The 15,153-nt window shown below is 35.6% G+C and overlaps 1 protein-coding gene and 1 pseudogene across 1 annotated transcript in view; one reads left to right on the top strand and one right to left on the bottom strand.

The window, feature by feature from the left end:
- Nucleotides 1-15,153, bottom strand: part of LOC138175872 (protein piccolo-like) — a 591,842-nt gene that overhangs the window by 275,862 nt on the left and 300,827 nt on the right. The window lies entirely within an intron of this gene.
- Nucleotides 7,437-9,159, top strand: LOC138175871 (isocitrate dehydrogenase [NAD] subunit alpha, mitochondrial pseudogene; annotated as a pseudogene).

Genomic DNA, 15,153 nt, shown 5'->3' with positions numbered 1-15,153 from the left:
TTTCATCTTTTCAGATAATTTCCCTAATGTTTCTTAATTCTAATGTCTTCCCTCTGTTAATTATTTCCTTTTTATCCTTTATAAAACTTTGTTTAGATTTGTTCATATGTTGTCTCCCCCATTAGACTGTAAGTTCTTTGAGGAGCTTACAATAAGATATTTTAACTCTTTTTGCAAATCCAGTGTTCAATACAGTGGCTAGGATATAGTAGATGCTTAAGAAATGTTTAGTGATTCATTGACATATTTGTATAATGAAGAACCATGTGCTTCTTAACCATCCATGATTTTTCAGGATGACATACTCTGAAAAAGGTAACATGCTTTATGAAGACAGGAGTTGGATATTTTATGTGCAAACATAGTTTCAATAATATAGAGACATATTCATTTCAAAGATGTGCTTGACAACAAAGAAACTTCCTAATTTGGATATGTATTTAAAACAACTGAGACAGAACAGTTGCTAACATAATGTGAATATTCTGGATGCATTTCAGTAAATGAGCAAAGGTTTCAAAGAAGGGTATTTCAGAGAAACAAAGAAAAAAAAAACCAATCAGGTGGTGAAGAGGAATGAGAGGGTAATCCCCAAAGCTCCTATTTTTAATAAAAGGGAAGTGAAGAAAAATTTAACATACATAATTGTTAATATAAAAATAATTTATTAGGATTAGATTTGATAATCTGGAATGATAAGACAAGAATAAAAGTATTCTCTTGCAAGAAAATAACTGAAGAAAAGACGAACTTAAAAATTAAAATGGCAAATGTAAATGGCTAAATTCTTCAATAAAATAGAAAATAATTACAGACTGAATTAAAAAGCAAAACCCCAGTAGCATGCTGCTTATAGAGAACACATTTCATTTTTCAAAATATAAATAGATTAAAAATAAAAATTTGAGCTAAAATTTACTATGCCAGATGATAAAAACCAGCCGTAACATTCTATTACATTTACATACCATAATTTATTTAGCTATTTCCCAATTGCTGTGAACATATTTTGTTTCTAGCTTTTTGTTACCATTAATATGCTCATCAAAAACTCAGTCAGAAGGAGTAGGCGCTGGACTTGGCAAATACTACACATAACATGAAGAAGAAAATTTACTTATTTCCAAAGGAGAGGACAAATGACTGATTCAGGTGTCATTTCAAAATTAAGTTTAGTCAAATCACCAACTGATTTGAGCAAAGGCCAAATACCAAAAGTTAATTTAAAGAATAGAAATAAAATGAAGATGCAGAAAACAACTAAAAATAACTTACACTGCATGTGTAAAGACACTATTGATTCCAAAAATGTGAAATTGATAAAAGGAAAGACTGATTCTGTCACCATTTCTTAGAGAAACTTAACTGATGGAAAGGGCCAAAGATTCCTTAAACTACCTCAGCTAAAACTTTACTTAGCAGAGACATGGAAGCCAACGGGAACATCAATTTAGAGTTCAAGTTCATTTGAAAAACATTATCCATTTGAAAAACATTATCCATAAGTCAACAAGGATTTAATAAGTTCCTACTACATGACAGGATATATTCTAAGAGCCAGAGTTAGAATAAAAGGAAGTCCCTGCTTTCAAGGAACTCATAGTCTAATGACTTAAACAAAAGGGGATTGGGAGAAACTTCCAGTAAAAGGTGGTTTAATGGAATAAAAATGCCTAAAATACCTGAAAATTTACCCAGCACATAACATGTGACTGACAGAAAAATTAATTTTAGTATTGTTAATATCAAATGGAATATTCCCTTATCTGTCAAAAGGCCGTCTGGACAGTAAGAGAAACTTCTCCCTATGGAATGTCAGTGTACTCCTGCTCTTAAGGCACTTTATTTTAAACTACATTGGATTGGGAATTTATGCTCTGTTTATTCAGTAAACAAAATCTTGGTCTAATAGTGACTACAGAAAGTGAAGTAAGTGTCTTTACCACTTTCTCATTAAGGTTTGGGGCAAATTGAATCCTAAAGGGTTAAAAAGAACCAGAATGAAGTAGGTTTTCTTGCTTAGATTGCGTAAGCCAGCTAGAATCTCAGGACATGATCTCCCTCCACATATGACCATATCCCCTTTTTTTCCTCCTGAATATATAAAAAACCTTTCTTTAAGTTTTCTTGGTAGGCATTCATACTCAGACACATGGATGCCATGGGCTCCTGACCCTCTTTGTCTTGATTAAAGACTCCTTTTCTTCTATATTTTGATTTGTTTTGAGTTTGATAAATTTCAGGAATCCACACAACCCATTTCAATACAAGTACAAATTCTCTTTACAGAAATAAAGGGAGACAATAACTGGCAAGATCTTTTATTACTGGTAAGTACACCACCTAAATCATGAGTTTTCTTGCTTTCAAGTCTCTCCTCCAGTTAATGCACCTTTTACAGAGATGCCAAAGTCATATTCTCTAGGTCAGATCATATCACTCCCCTGCTCAATAAGCTCTAGGGGTTCCTGCTTGCCTCTAGAATCAAATACAAAGTCTTCTGCATAGCATTTAAGGCACTTCATAACCACTGCTCAAACCTAACTTTCAAAAGTTTAATACACGCTGTCTTCCCTCATATAATTTATAATTCCAGTCCATTGACTTTTTTCTATTCCTCATATGTGCCATTTCCAGATGAAGTACTATGGTCCCAGAGACCTTCAGGAACTGGGGGTATAAAGCTGAGAGTCCATAGCAGAGGTCCCTGTGTTAGTCAAGTAGGTCATGGAGTAAGGATGATATGAATTCAAACTTAGTTACTTACTGTATGTACTGTGTGACCCTGGGAATATTACTTTAGCCCTCTGTGATACAGTTTTCCTCATCTATAAAATTACTGTGATTTGCCCTTCCTTCTCACAGAGAACCATGGCATCAGAAAGATGATTCAATGACTTGCAAATGAATTGGATTTAAGTGAGAGAGGGCTGTGCAAAGTCAGCAACCTTACTTTCTCCTCTGGACCTATCTGGGTCCAGTGGCCAGACATAGAACAGGACAACTAGAGATGGCCCATCATGATGTGGGAGACCTGCTCCTTTTTAAACTAAGGTCTTTCCAAGTTCTCACTTTTACTAAGGCAATGCCCTCTCAGAGACTAGGGATAAGAAGTGGACTAAGGGTTGATTTTTTAAAATCAAATGCTTTACTAACTTCTACTTTACATCATTCATTTCCGCAAGATTTTGAGTTACAAATTTTCTTGCCATTTTCCCCTACCCACAACCATAAAATAGAGATCCCTCCTCCAATCTGCTCTCTCCCATATCTTCTTCCATACCCCTCCAACTTTCCAGTAGGACCCGGTGGATCTCTATGCCCCAGTGCCTGTATATTTTATTTTCCAGTTACATGAAAAATAATATTAATAATATTATATATATATATATGCTTAAACATTTGATTTTAAAACTTTGAATTCCAGATTCATTCCCTTCCTCCCTTGTCACCCACCCTTACTGGAAAGACAAGCAATTCAATATAGGTTGTAAATGTGTAGTTATGCAAAACATTTCCATAGTGGATATATTGTAAAAGACTGACTATATTTCCCTCCTTCCTTCCACTTGTTCTATTTTCTACTTTGATCCTGTCTCTTTTTAAAAATGGGTGCTTCCAACTTCCATCCCCCCATCCTGCTCTCCATTCCATCATCCCCCATCTCACTCCCTTCCTCCCTACTATCCTGTAGGGTGAGATACCCTATTTAGTGTATATGTCATTACCTCCCTAAGCCAGATTCAATGAGAAAAAGGTTGTCTCATTCCTTTTTGCCTTCCTGTTTTTCCCCTCCATTGTAACAATTTTCCCTTGCCTTTTCTATATGAGATAGTTTACCCCATTCTGTCTCTCCCCATCTCCTCTCATTATATTCCTCTCTCACCTCTTAATTTCACCTCTTAAGTATCATCCCTTCTATTAAATTGGTCCTGTGCCCTCTATCTATGTATACCTGTACACATATATACACACATTCACATATGTATTCATATACCCTCCTGTATAGACATATATATATATATATGTATGTACTACATATGTGTATACACACACACACCAACACACATTTCTATTCTCTTTATTCTCATACTGAGAAAAGTTTCATCAGTTACTATTATCATTTTCCAAGTAGGGATATAAACAGTTCAACTTTGATAAGTTCCTTATGATTTATTTTCCCTGTTTACCTTCTCATGCTTCTCTTACTTCTGGTATCTGAATGTCAGATTTTCTATTCAACTCTGGTTTTTTCCTCAAGAATGCTTGAAAATCCTCTATTCCATGTAATGAGCATATTTTCCCCTGAGATATGACACTCAGTTTCTGGGTAGGTGATTCTTGGTTTTAATCCCAGCTCCTTTGACCTCCAGAATATCATATTCCAAGCCCTTCAATCCCTCAATGTAGAAGCTGCCAGATCCTGAGTTATCCTGATTGTGTTTCAACAGTATTCAAATTGTTTCTTCCTGACTGCTTGTAATATTTTCTCCTTGATCTGGGAATTCCAGAACCTATTATATTCCTAGGAGTTTTCTTTTTGGGATCTTTTTCAGGAGGTGATTGGTACATTCATTCAACCTCTATTTTGCCCTATGATTCTAAAATAGCAGGGCAATTTTCCTTGAGAATTTCTTGGAGAATGATTTCTAGGTTCCTCTTTTGATCATGGCTTTCAGGTATTCCAATAATTTTTAAATTATCTCTCCTGGATCTATTTTCCATTTTAGTGGTTTTCCCAACAAGATATTTCACATTGCCTTCTATTTTTTCATTTGTTTGGATCTGTTTAATAGTATCTTGATTTTTAATAAAGTCACTAGCTTCCATTTGCTCCAATCTAATTCTGAAGGAATGATTCCCTTCAGTGAGCTTTATAGATTCTTTTTCCATCTGGCAAATTAGGCTTTTTAAGGCATTCTTCTCCTCATTGTCTTTTTTAGCCTCTTTGCCCCTTTGAGTTAGTATATTTTTTAAGGTGTTATTTTCTTCAGTCAGGTTGATGACTCTCATTTCATAATTTTCTTGCATCATTCTCATTTTTCTTCCCAATTTTTCCTCCACTTCTCCTATGTGGTTTTCAAAATCCTCCTTAAGCTCTTCTATGGCCTGTAAGCAGCTTGTATTTTTCTTAGAAACTTTTGGTGCAGGAGTTCTGACTTTGCTATCTTTCTCCTGTTGCATGCTTTGATCCTTTTTGTCCCCAAAAGAGGAGTATAAATTTGGGTTGCTCTGCTTGCATTAGTTCCTTCATTTGCTCATGTTGCCATTCAATTACTTGACTTTTGGGCTTTTTGCCACAGTAGGACTCTGCTACCAGACAGGGGAGCTTCATCCCAATTTGCTGGGGTTTTCTCAGCTGCCAGAGGTATTAGTTGGGTGCCCTCTCTAAAGGCTTCACAAGCTTTGGCAAGCTGGTTGCACACCCCAGGACCTCCACCCTACACCGCAATCCATATACAAACATATTAAAGCACTACTGATTACCCCTCAGTTTAGTTGCTTGGGTCCCCTACAATTTGCAATCCTGGAGCTAAAGCAGCCATGAGGCAGGAGACTGCACCACCACAGTGTCTCAGTGGCTTCCCACCCTGGGGGAAAAGGCCAACTGAACTCCCAAACTATTGTATCCCAAAGTCCACACTGCACTGACCTCTCACTTTGTCCTTATCATCTATGTGTTGATGATTCTGCAAACTGCCACAGCTGCTGGTGATCTGAAGTTCCTCCAGCAGGTCAGGCCCATCCTGAGGCTAAAACCTCCACCCCCCCATTGCAGCAGGGGTGGGGTCAGCTCCCAGAGTGCTATGCTGGTTGCTTCCTGCCAGCCCGCCAGGATATCCTCAGCTGGAGGCTAGCTTCTCTGTGTCATTTTTTGGATTCTGTAGCTCCAAAGTTTGTTCAGAGTCTCCTTTTACATGAATCAGAGGAGGTAGGAACCAGAGTCCCATTGAAGTCCTTTTTTTACTCCACCATCTTCTAAGCATTGAATTTTTAAAAAATCAAACTGGGAGGGGAAGATCCGCAGGGTTTCTGGCCAAAAGAGAAATAATTACGATTTACATTCAGTCTGAGTCATCCACTAAACGGTGCTTTGATAGGGACCTATTGTTGGTAAATCCAAGAGAACCAGAGTGAATTGGGATTTAAGAAAGAAATCTAGTCAGTAAGCCCCAAGATATCTAGGTAAGTTTCAGCCTTCATAATTTACCTTCCTTTGGGTAGCCCACCCTCAGGTAAGGTCTTGGGGAGAGAGGAGAGGAAACAGGAGGGGAAGGAAGGAGAAAGGACCAAGGGGAGGGAAGGGAAAGGTAGGGGAGGAAAGGGGAGAGGGTCTTCTGACTAGTAAGCATATGAAATAACAAAAATTTAAAATCAATAAAATATCTTCAAGATAATGGAGAGTAGAGCAAGGGAAGAAATGAAAGTCCTAAAATAGAAGGAAATTTAGCCAGAAGCTACTACTCATTTTTCCATTTGTGTCTCATTTAAATTTTCAGCATTGAAGTAGCAAAATCTTTGGTCTTTCCAACCATCTAATGCTGATTGCTTCTCCATGGCCAAAACTGTCTTAAGTTCTGTGTTATATTAAAATGATTTACTTAATTTAACTGTCTCATTTTCACAGTGAAGGAAATCCTGGACTAATGAAGGGAATATGAGTTCAATATGAAGGATATTTAAATAATTCAAATACCTGTCTCCAATAATCCTAATAAAATGCATACCAATGAAATTAAGTAATATATCTTTCTTTCCCATTTTTACCTTTAATTCTTTTGTTTTCAGAGGAAGGAGGGTTATATTCTACTGGATGGATCCCTACATGTGGGAATAACATGGTTTTCAGAGGATATAATGAAAATGATCCATGAAGGTACAATGCAATGATTCTGGAAAATTCATCTGCGTTGGATGACTCTATGAACAAAATGACCTTTAATTTAACTGATGTAAAATGGAAACCTCCAGTTATGTAATTTTGGACAAAGAACAAGGGAATCAAAACTCTCAAAGAATGATAGAAATCGTGTACTTCAGTCTTAATTTATAGAGGAGAAAAAATGAAGCCCAAAGTTACATAGATAGGCACAAAATTCAGGCTTTTCAGGTGAATTCAACTTTTTTAAATATGTTACATGTGCTAGTCATGCAAATTCAAAAAATGGAAATAGAACCTGCCTTCAATGAGCTTAGTGGGTCAAGGTCTCCTAATTCCCAGACAAGTGTGTGCTGGCAAATATTTAATAAATGCCTCTCTGAAAAAAAATGCAATACACTTTTATTAATGAATTTTAAACATTTTTCCATAATAATTAAGTCGAGGACAAAGATGTCAAACCTAGAACTAGAAGGCTGAACATTCCAAAGTATAATATGAGAAATATTTGAAGACTCTGTGCATGGCCACCACCGGGGCCTTTAGTGGGGACGCGATGGTGGGTCCAGCATAGATCCCCAAGGTATCTTGGCTGCTGGGGGCCTTCAGCAACCCAAAACGGGTGACCCAAGGTTTTGCTGGTGGTGTACAGACAGTGACCTTAATCCCAGGAGATGGTATTGGACCAGAAATCTCAGCTTCTGTTATGAAGATTTTTGATGCTGTCAAAGCACCCCATTCAGTGGGAAGAGAGGAATGTCTCTGCCATTAAAAGACCTGGAGGAAAGTGGATGATTCTTCCTGAAACCAAAGAATCCATGGACAAAAACAAGATGGGCCTGAAAGGCCCCTTAAAGACACCAATAGCGGCTGGACATCCTTCTAACGATTGACTGCTTTGTAAAACTTTTGACCTTTATGCAAACATGTGGCCATGTGTGTCTATTGAAGGCTACCAAACCCCTTACACAGAAGTAAATATTGTCACAATTAGGGAGAACACCAAAGGTGAATACAGCAGCATTGAGCATGTGATTGTTGACGGTGTCATGCAGAGCATCAAACTCATCACGGAAGAAGCAAGCAAGCACATTGCCGAATTTGCCTTTGAGTATGCCAGGAACAATCACCACAACAACGTGACTACTCTGCACAAAGCAAACATCATGCGAATGTCAGATGGGCTTTTTCTTCAGAAGTTGCAGAAAACTGTAAAGATATTAAATTTAATGAGATGTACCTTGTAACAGTATGTTTGAATATGGTACAAGATCCATCCCAGTTTGATGTTTTTGTGATGCCCAACTTTTATGGGGGCATCCTTAGTGATTTATGTGCTGGCCTGATAGGGGGTCTTAGTGTCACACTAAGTGGAAACACTGGAGCTAATGGAATCACAATCTTTGAATCGGTTCACGGAACATTGCTGGGAAGGACATGGCCAATCCCACTGTTCTGCTTCTGAGTGCTGTGATGATGCTTCGACACATGGGGATGCATGACTATGCAGCAAAGATTGAGACCGCCTGCTTTGCAACAATTAAAGACGGAAAGAGCTTAACAAAAGACTTGGGAGGAAATGCCAAGTGCTCAGACTTCACGAATGAGATCTGCCGCCAGGTAAAAGACCTAGATTAAAGAAGGCTTCTCCTGTTAGGCACGTTGCAGCAGTCACTCCTAATGGACACAATAGAGAAAAACCTATTGTAGACTATCTACCATCCATATACTATACGTTGGACTTGCATATTTCTTGACAGAGCAAATATACTAAATCAGGCCTTTTCTTAATACATTCTGTGCCCAAGGATGCAAGTGACCCTCTGGTGCCTGCTTCCAGTGAACTTTTTCGATGCATTGTTTTATTTATTAAATGTCTCTCTCTGGTGAAAACGTTTTATATATTGTAAGGATGGATTCCTGTCCTGTTGTTTTCCATTGTTAACCATTTTACACTTCAGTTAGAAGAGCTTTTTTCCTCAACTTGCTGTAAATATTCAAGGTACTGAACTAACAGGAGAAACAGCTAACTCTTTAAAAAAAAACCCTATTTTCTTTGGAGCATGTAAAGTATAATGGGAAAAAAAAAACATGATACTAACATAGCACAAGATGACATTCTTATAAAAATAAATGGGTATAAGGAATTTCCTGGGAGAGTCACATCAAAGAGGGTACAAATGATACATTTTAAATTTGTGTAGTAAGCTAAGAAATAAAGAGATTTGCTCTTCAAATGATTTATTGTATGCATGAATAAAGATTGCAACCCCCCCCAAATATAATTAAAAATATTAGAATAAAATGCAATGGAGTTTTTTTAAGTCAATATGGAACCACCAGGGATCCTTATAGGTTTAGTGTTTTGTTTTTTAAGTAAATATACAGCCATATGTGTTTGTGGCCTCTGTTGTTATTTGAATTTGACACCAGTGGTCCAAACAATCAACAAAATAATAAATTAAACCCTGAGAAGTTGTGTTTGTTAATTTCTAACTTGTAAATATTCAAACTGAAAATTTAGCAACCACAAGTTAGTAAGAGCTTGCTGCAAAATACCTTTGTTCCCAGGCCAATGTTTTATCCACTACTGAATAATGGTTTGATTTCCAGAGAAGTTAAATTTGGAGTAACAGGAGAATAAGGAAGCAATGATGGGTATCCAGCTGCTGAAAAGTACTGTGGAGAAAACCTTGGGGAAGGTCTATATTTAAGACTGTGGCAAAAGAAAAAGGAAATAGAAGGAGAAAAAAGATGAAAGGATCTTACAAAGCAGTAAGAGAATCATGATGGCATAATGTCATAAAAATAAAGGAGGAACATTTTAATGAGAGGATGGTCAAAAGTCCCTAAGAAGTTGATGAAGATAAGGACTTATAAAAACATGACAGCATGGTGTACTTAAAGTAGAGCTGGATTTGAACTAAAAGAATCTATCTCAGAATACTGCTTCTGCCAATTATTCCTTACAGACATAGGCAAGTCACTTTACCTATGCAGGTCTCAGTTTTCTCATGTGTTTTTTTTTTCTTTTTGGAGGGCAATTGGGGTTAAATGACTTGCCCAAAGTCACATGGCTAGTGTGTCAAGTGTCTGAGGCTGGATTTGAACTCAGGGTCCTCCTGACTCTAGGGCTGGTTCTCTATTCACTGTGCCACCTAGCACAGTTTTCTCTTCTTTAAAGCTAAGTAACTGGCCTAGAAGGATCCAAGGTTCCTTCCAACTCAAAATCTATAATCTTATTAAAATTTGTTGGAAAATCAGAATAAGGGGATGTATTAACTTATAAGAATTACAGACTATTTCTTCTATTGCATAAACAATTTAAGGATCATGCATTTATTACACACACATAAATGTGTATATGATGTCTGAATCCTACTAGGACCTATAGGAAATATATATACATATATATTTATATGCATTATGATGTTTCCTTTTGTGTATGTACTCTTCTTGGTTCTTTGAAAGACTCAAAATGAGTGAGGACTTAACTAGAGGTAAAGGGACTATATGACATATAATGCTCCATGGATGAAAAGAATATTTTTATTCATTTAATTATCCTAGAGTAAGCTGCTCACTATCTCACTTTTATACTTCTAAATACAACTATCACTGTCATTTAAAAAAATACATTTTTCTTTTCAGCACTGAGTTCTGCCCATTCAGAAACCCCTAGATGTGCAATTAAATGTTGTTGCAAGTGGATAATTAGCATGGCATGAATTCATTTATAGTTTAGCAGCTATTTAATTAGAAAGCACATTTTTAAAGCAACCACTTAGAGAAACAGTTCAGATTACATTCAGGAAAGGATGGACTGTTGTGACTATTTGACAAGGCAGATCTCCGTATACACTGCAGTGCAATATTGTTCCTTTGTGTTATATTCAAGAAATTTGTATACATTTACTCTTGTGAAAAGGAAACTATTATGTAGTCATTTTGAAATAATATCTCTAACTCTGTCTGCAATTAGTTTTAATTAGTAACTTGTACGGTGATTTTAGCAGGAGGTTCAGAGAAGCAATGAAATTAGCCTTTGCTTGGGGATGAATCCCTGAGATTTAAGTTGAGACAATTCACAAAGTAGGATAATTAAATGGTTTGCCCCATTTAGGTTTTATATAATCAATGTATGTTTGAAAGAGAAAGGATAGACAAGAGTCATATTCTACCATTCTGATTTGTTTATAGATTCAAATTTGTAAAGTGGGAGTCTTGAAAAGGAGTTTTTATAGTCCCAAAATGCATGATTTACCTGGATTTGACTTAAAACATAGTTTTACTTATCTTTAAGTATTTGCTTTTTTAAAACTTATTTTTATTTCTCTCAACATAGAAATCACAAAATTTCCCAGAATGGGGTATTTTATCCAGTTTTTAACATAAATATATGTTGCATTTAATTTGATATTAAGCGTGGGTAGTTCTCTCATGAGGTTGTTTTTTTTTAATTCACATAAAGATCTTCTGTAACAGTGACTCAACCTTTTCTTTTTCCTTTTGGTACCACAGAACCCTATGGCATTCTGGTAAAGAAAGCCTAAAGGCCCTTATCACTACTGAAGGAATACTAATTTTTCAGTTAGAGGTTGGTGAAAATGAAGATGTAATTTCCACCTTCCACCCCATCCTAGTTCACAGATCCCCCAAAATCTATCCACCTGGCTTCCAGGTTAAGAAACCCTGTACTCAAATAACACTTGTTAAGTACTCAGGAGAGTGCCATCATATCTGACACATAGAAGAAAAGTTAATAGTTACTTGTATCCACCCACACACACATATTACATACCATTCTATAGCCTCCATTGCCTAAGTTTTTGTACAAAACAATAACAGAATAATTCTCTGAAATATTTAATGTAAATCTAGCCCTCAGTGGAAAAGAAGAGCAGCTGCAAATCCCTTTCTCTCGAATATCACTCCATATAACAAAATTTTATCATTTAGAATTCTCTTCTCCAGATTAGATAATCTCAAATCATTTAGCTGGTCCACTTAGAACTCACTTTATAACTCCAATACCATTTCTGTTGTTTTTCACTGTTCTTTCCAAGGTCAGGCACTGTGTCCTAACTAAATGTTGCTGATCTAGTAGAATGATGCACCTGATAAATGTCTGTAGCATTTAATTGAATTCTCCACATTATTCTAGGTGCAGAGTATACAAATACAGTCTGCTAAATTATGGGACCAGATTAACAGTAACAGAAGCACAGGAAAATATGGAAGGAACAGCTGAGTTCTTGGTTAGGGAGTACAGTCTTAACCAGTCATCAATCTCTTTATTTCTTAGCTTCTTCAACAACAAAATAGGAGAAAGGGCCTTCCCATCTCACAAACACATTAAGTAAATAAAAAATTTGTAATGCTACAGAGGACCATGACAATTCAGACTCTAGACTTGGTGAGTGATATTTTAGGCTACATTGCACATAAGTGAATTAAAATGTCTTTGAGGGTAGAGAGTCACACTGAGAGCTTCAAGAAAATAAGAATTCATGTAGGCATTTAATAAAAGTTTTTGATACTGATGAAAATTAAGTGGAAATCTCTTTAAGTGTATTCAAAAATGATAATATCTCACATTCACATTTTACAAAGCACTTTGCCTACATTACCTTACTACTTATAAACACTCTGTGAGAATGGGATTACAGAGATTATTCCCATTTTATGAAAAGTATCAAATAAAAAGTGATAACATGAGAAATTATTCAAATATATTTATGTGTATGTATATCCTTGGTTATTTCCATTTACTTATAATACTAAATTTATACTAAAGTGACATAAATTGCTTAATTTCTAAATTTATGTCATCTTTGTTATAACCACTAAAACTGTGAGAAAAAAACAATCAGTGAAACTTAGATCTATGCTCTTCATTCACTTTAAATTGTGTATTCTCTTTGTGAACCCATTGGGGGTTTTCTTGGTAGAGATATTGGAATGGTCTGCTACTTCCTTCTCTAGCTCATTTTACAGATGAAGAAACTAAAGCAAGGAGAGTTAAGTGACTTGCCCAGGGTCTCCCAGCTAGTATTTCAGGCTACCTGACTTCAGGTCCAGCTCTCTATTCATTGTGTCTCTTGGCTGCCCACTATATAACAACTCAGCTTTACTCTCATATAAGTTCAATTTTAAACACCACAAGATCATCAGTCCCTCCATCCTTCCTGAGAGCAGTGCCCTAGTGTCCAGTGCTACTCTTGCTGATGTAACAGTGACCCAGTTGAATTTGAACAATGGTTCTAGAGACAATGCAAATGGGGAAGCAAATAATTTCGTACAGAAATGGTCACACTCAGAGCTGAAGATGAATTCCAAGTCATCATTTTATTCTTTTTTTTTAAGCTTTTACCTTGCATCAGTAATAATCAATGTCTTGCTAGATCATTGCTCCTCTTAATAAAACTGATATTACTCATTATTCAGAGTTACATTTCAGTTATGTCTCACTGAATTTTAGGAGCATAAATCAGTTTCTTCTACTCAGTCAATGTTAATTTTTACAATATCCCCCCCCCATATATGACTAGAAAGGATAACACACACTGTCTGATTGCTGTTTCAGGCAGCACATATAGTTTCTTTTGAAATTAAGTCTTGAAATATTGATCATAAAGCTATATGAGAATTAAGTACTAAAAATAAAATTGAGATCAATTCATAAGACTGTGCTTATTAGTCACTTGTAATGTCTGCAATTGCTATTCTGCTAGTACATCCTTTTAAGAGATAATATGTACAGATTGACAGAATCATTCCATTAATTTCTGCAAGAATTTTTAAATCAGGTAATTAAGTACCTAGATCAATTCTTATCAACACCACTGATGGAATGTAAGAGAGAATTATATCTTTTTATTTTCCTGCATAAAGTAAAGCTAATTATAATTTGCCACTCTCTGACTCACATGTTAAAATCTATAGCTGACTGGGAGGTATATGATCATTCTCATTACTAACAGTTTTAATGCAAGTATATCATGAGCTATACATAAATTAAAACTTCTCATTTTCATTTAAGGTTGTATGATTTAGTTTTTGGAAGCAAATGTTAATCATTAGTTATGAATTAGAAAAGAAGTAAATAGCTACTGAGACAGAAGTTAGGAAATAGCATTAAGAAATACATTAAACTATTTTTGTTAAAGATAGTTATTTAAGGTTGTTTACATTGAAGAGAAAATAAATAACATAACAATTTCCTTAAATCCACCAAATTTTAAGTTTTGCTAATGAATATTTCCTATCAAAGTCACTTTTACACCATACAATTATATTTTGAACCTTTTAAAAAAATCCTGTAATAAGTGACAAATGAATAAAGTGTCAATTTAGGACAAAGAAATTATCAGAAATAAACAATGAAGAGTTCCAAAAATCTTAACACTAGTCACCAAAACATTAATCAGTGAAGCAAAAAATATATTTCTAATAATAGCTCACGAATAGCAGCTGGTTTGCAATGGAGGCCTGGCAGGCATTAAATCCAGCATAAATGTATTTTGATGATGAGTTTTACTCAAAAAGAAATGCAAAAAATTCAGCTATCAAAGAAGAGGCAGGATCTCTTTATTATGTAATGGCCAATTCACTGATAAAAGGGGCAAACTGATGTTAATAATGATTTGAATAAAGTACATTTTAATGCAAAAACAATAATTGTAAAGTCATTTGTATAAAAGGAGAAAGTATAATTAATATGGCCAAATCCAAGATATTTAGACAGTTCTGATACAAAAATATTTTATGCTAAAAAGTAATTCAGAAATTAAGATATGCTTTTTGAAAAAAGGATAAAGACAATTTTAAAGGAATATGTTGCTTTTATCTTTGGTCTCTATCCTAAAGGGCATATGCTTTGTTTGTCTTCTTGCCTGTTTTTTTGCCTCATAATTGCATTTTGGTCTTCTGGATAGAGAAAAAGATAATGAGGTCTGAGATATGCCCCCTCTGCTCAACATACATTAGAGAGACAGGATGAAAGATACAATTAAAGAAGGCAAGAAGAATATTTTGAAGAACTAGAATAAATTTAAATTAGTGACAAGGGACAGGGTGAAGGGAGGAAGAAGAGAGGAGAGAGAAAACTCTAACTTTTTCTGGCAGAATAGAGACTACAGCACAAAGGCAAAATGAATGACTCATAGGTTCTTCCAGATTTGGGGAATCCTCTTAGTAGAATGAGACAGAAGAAAGATATAGTGATCAAGGGCTATTTTACCAGGTGATCATGATGTTATCTTGACCACCCA

This window comes from Petaurus breviceps, unplaced genomic scaffold (assembly GCF_028583685.1).
Source record: "Petaurus breviceps papuanus isolate PSGF00001 unplaced genomic scaffold, PetGlider_PUasm1.0 79, whole genome shotgun sequence".
NCBI lineage: Eukaryota > Metazoa > Chordata > Mammalia > Diprotodontia > Petauridae > Petaurus > Petaurus breviceps.
Note: the sequence above shows the minus strand (reverse complement) of the source record. Positions and strands in the feature narration are given on the sequence as shown.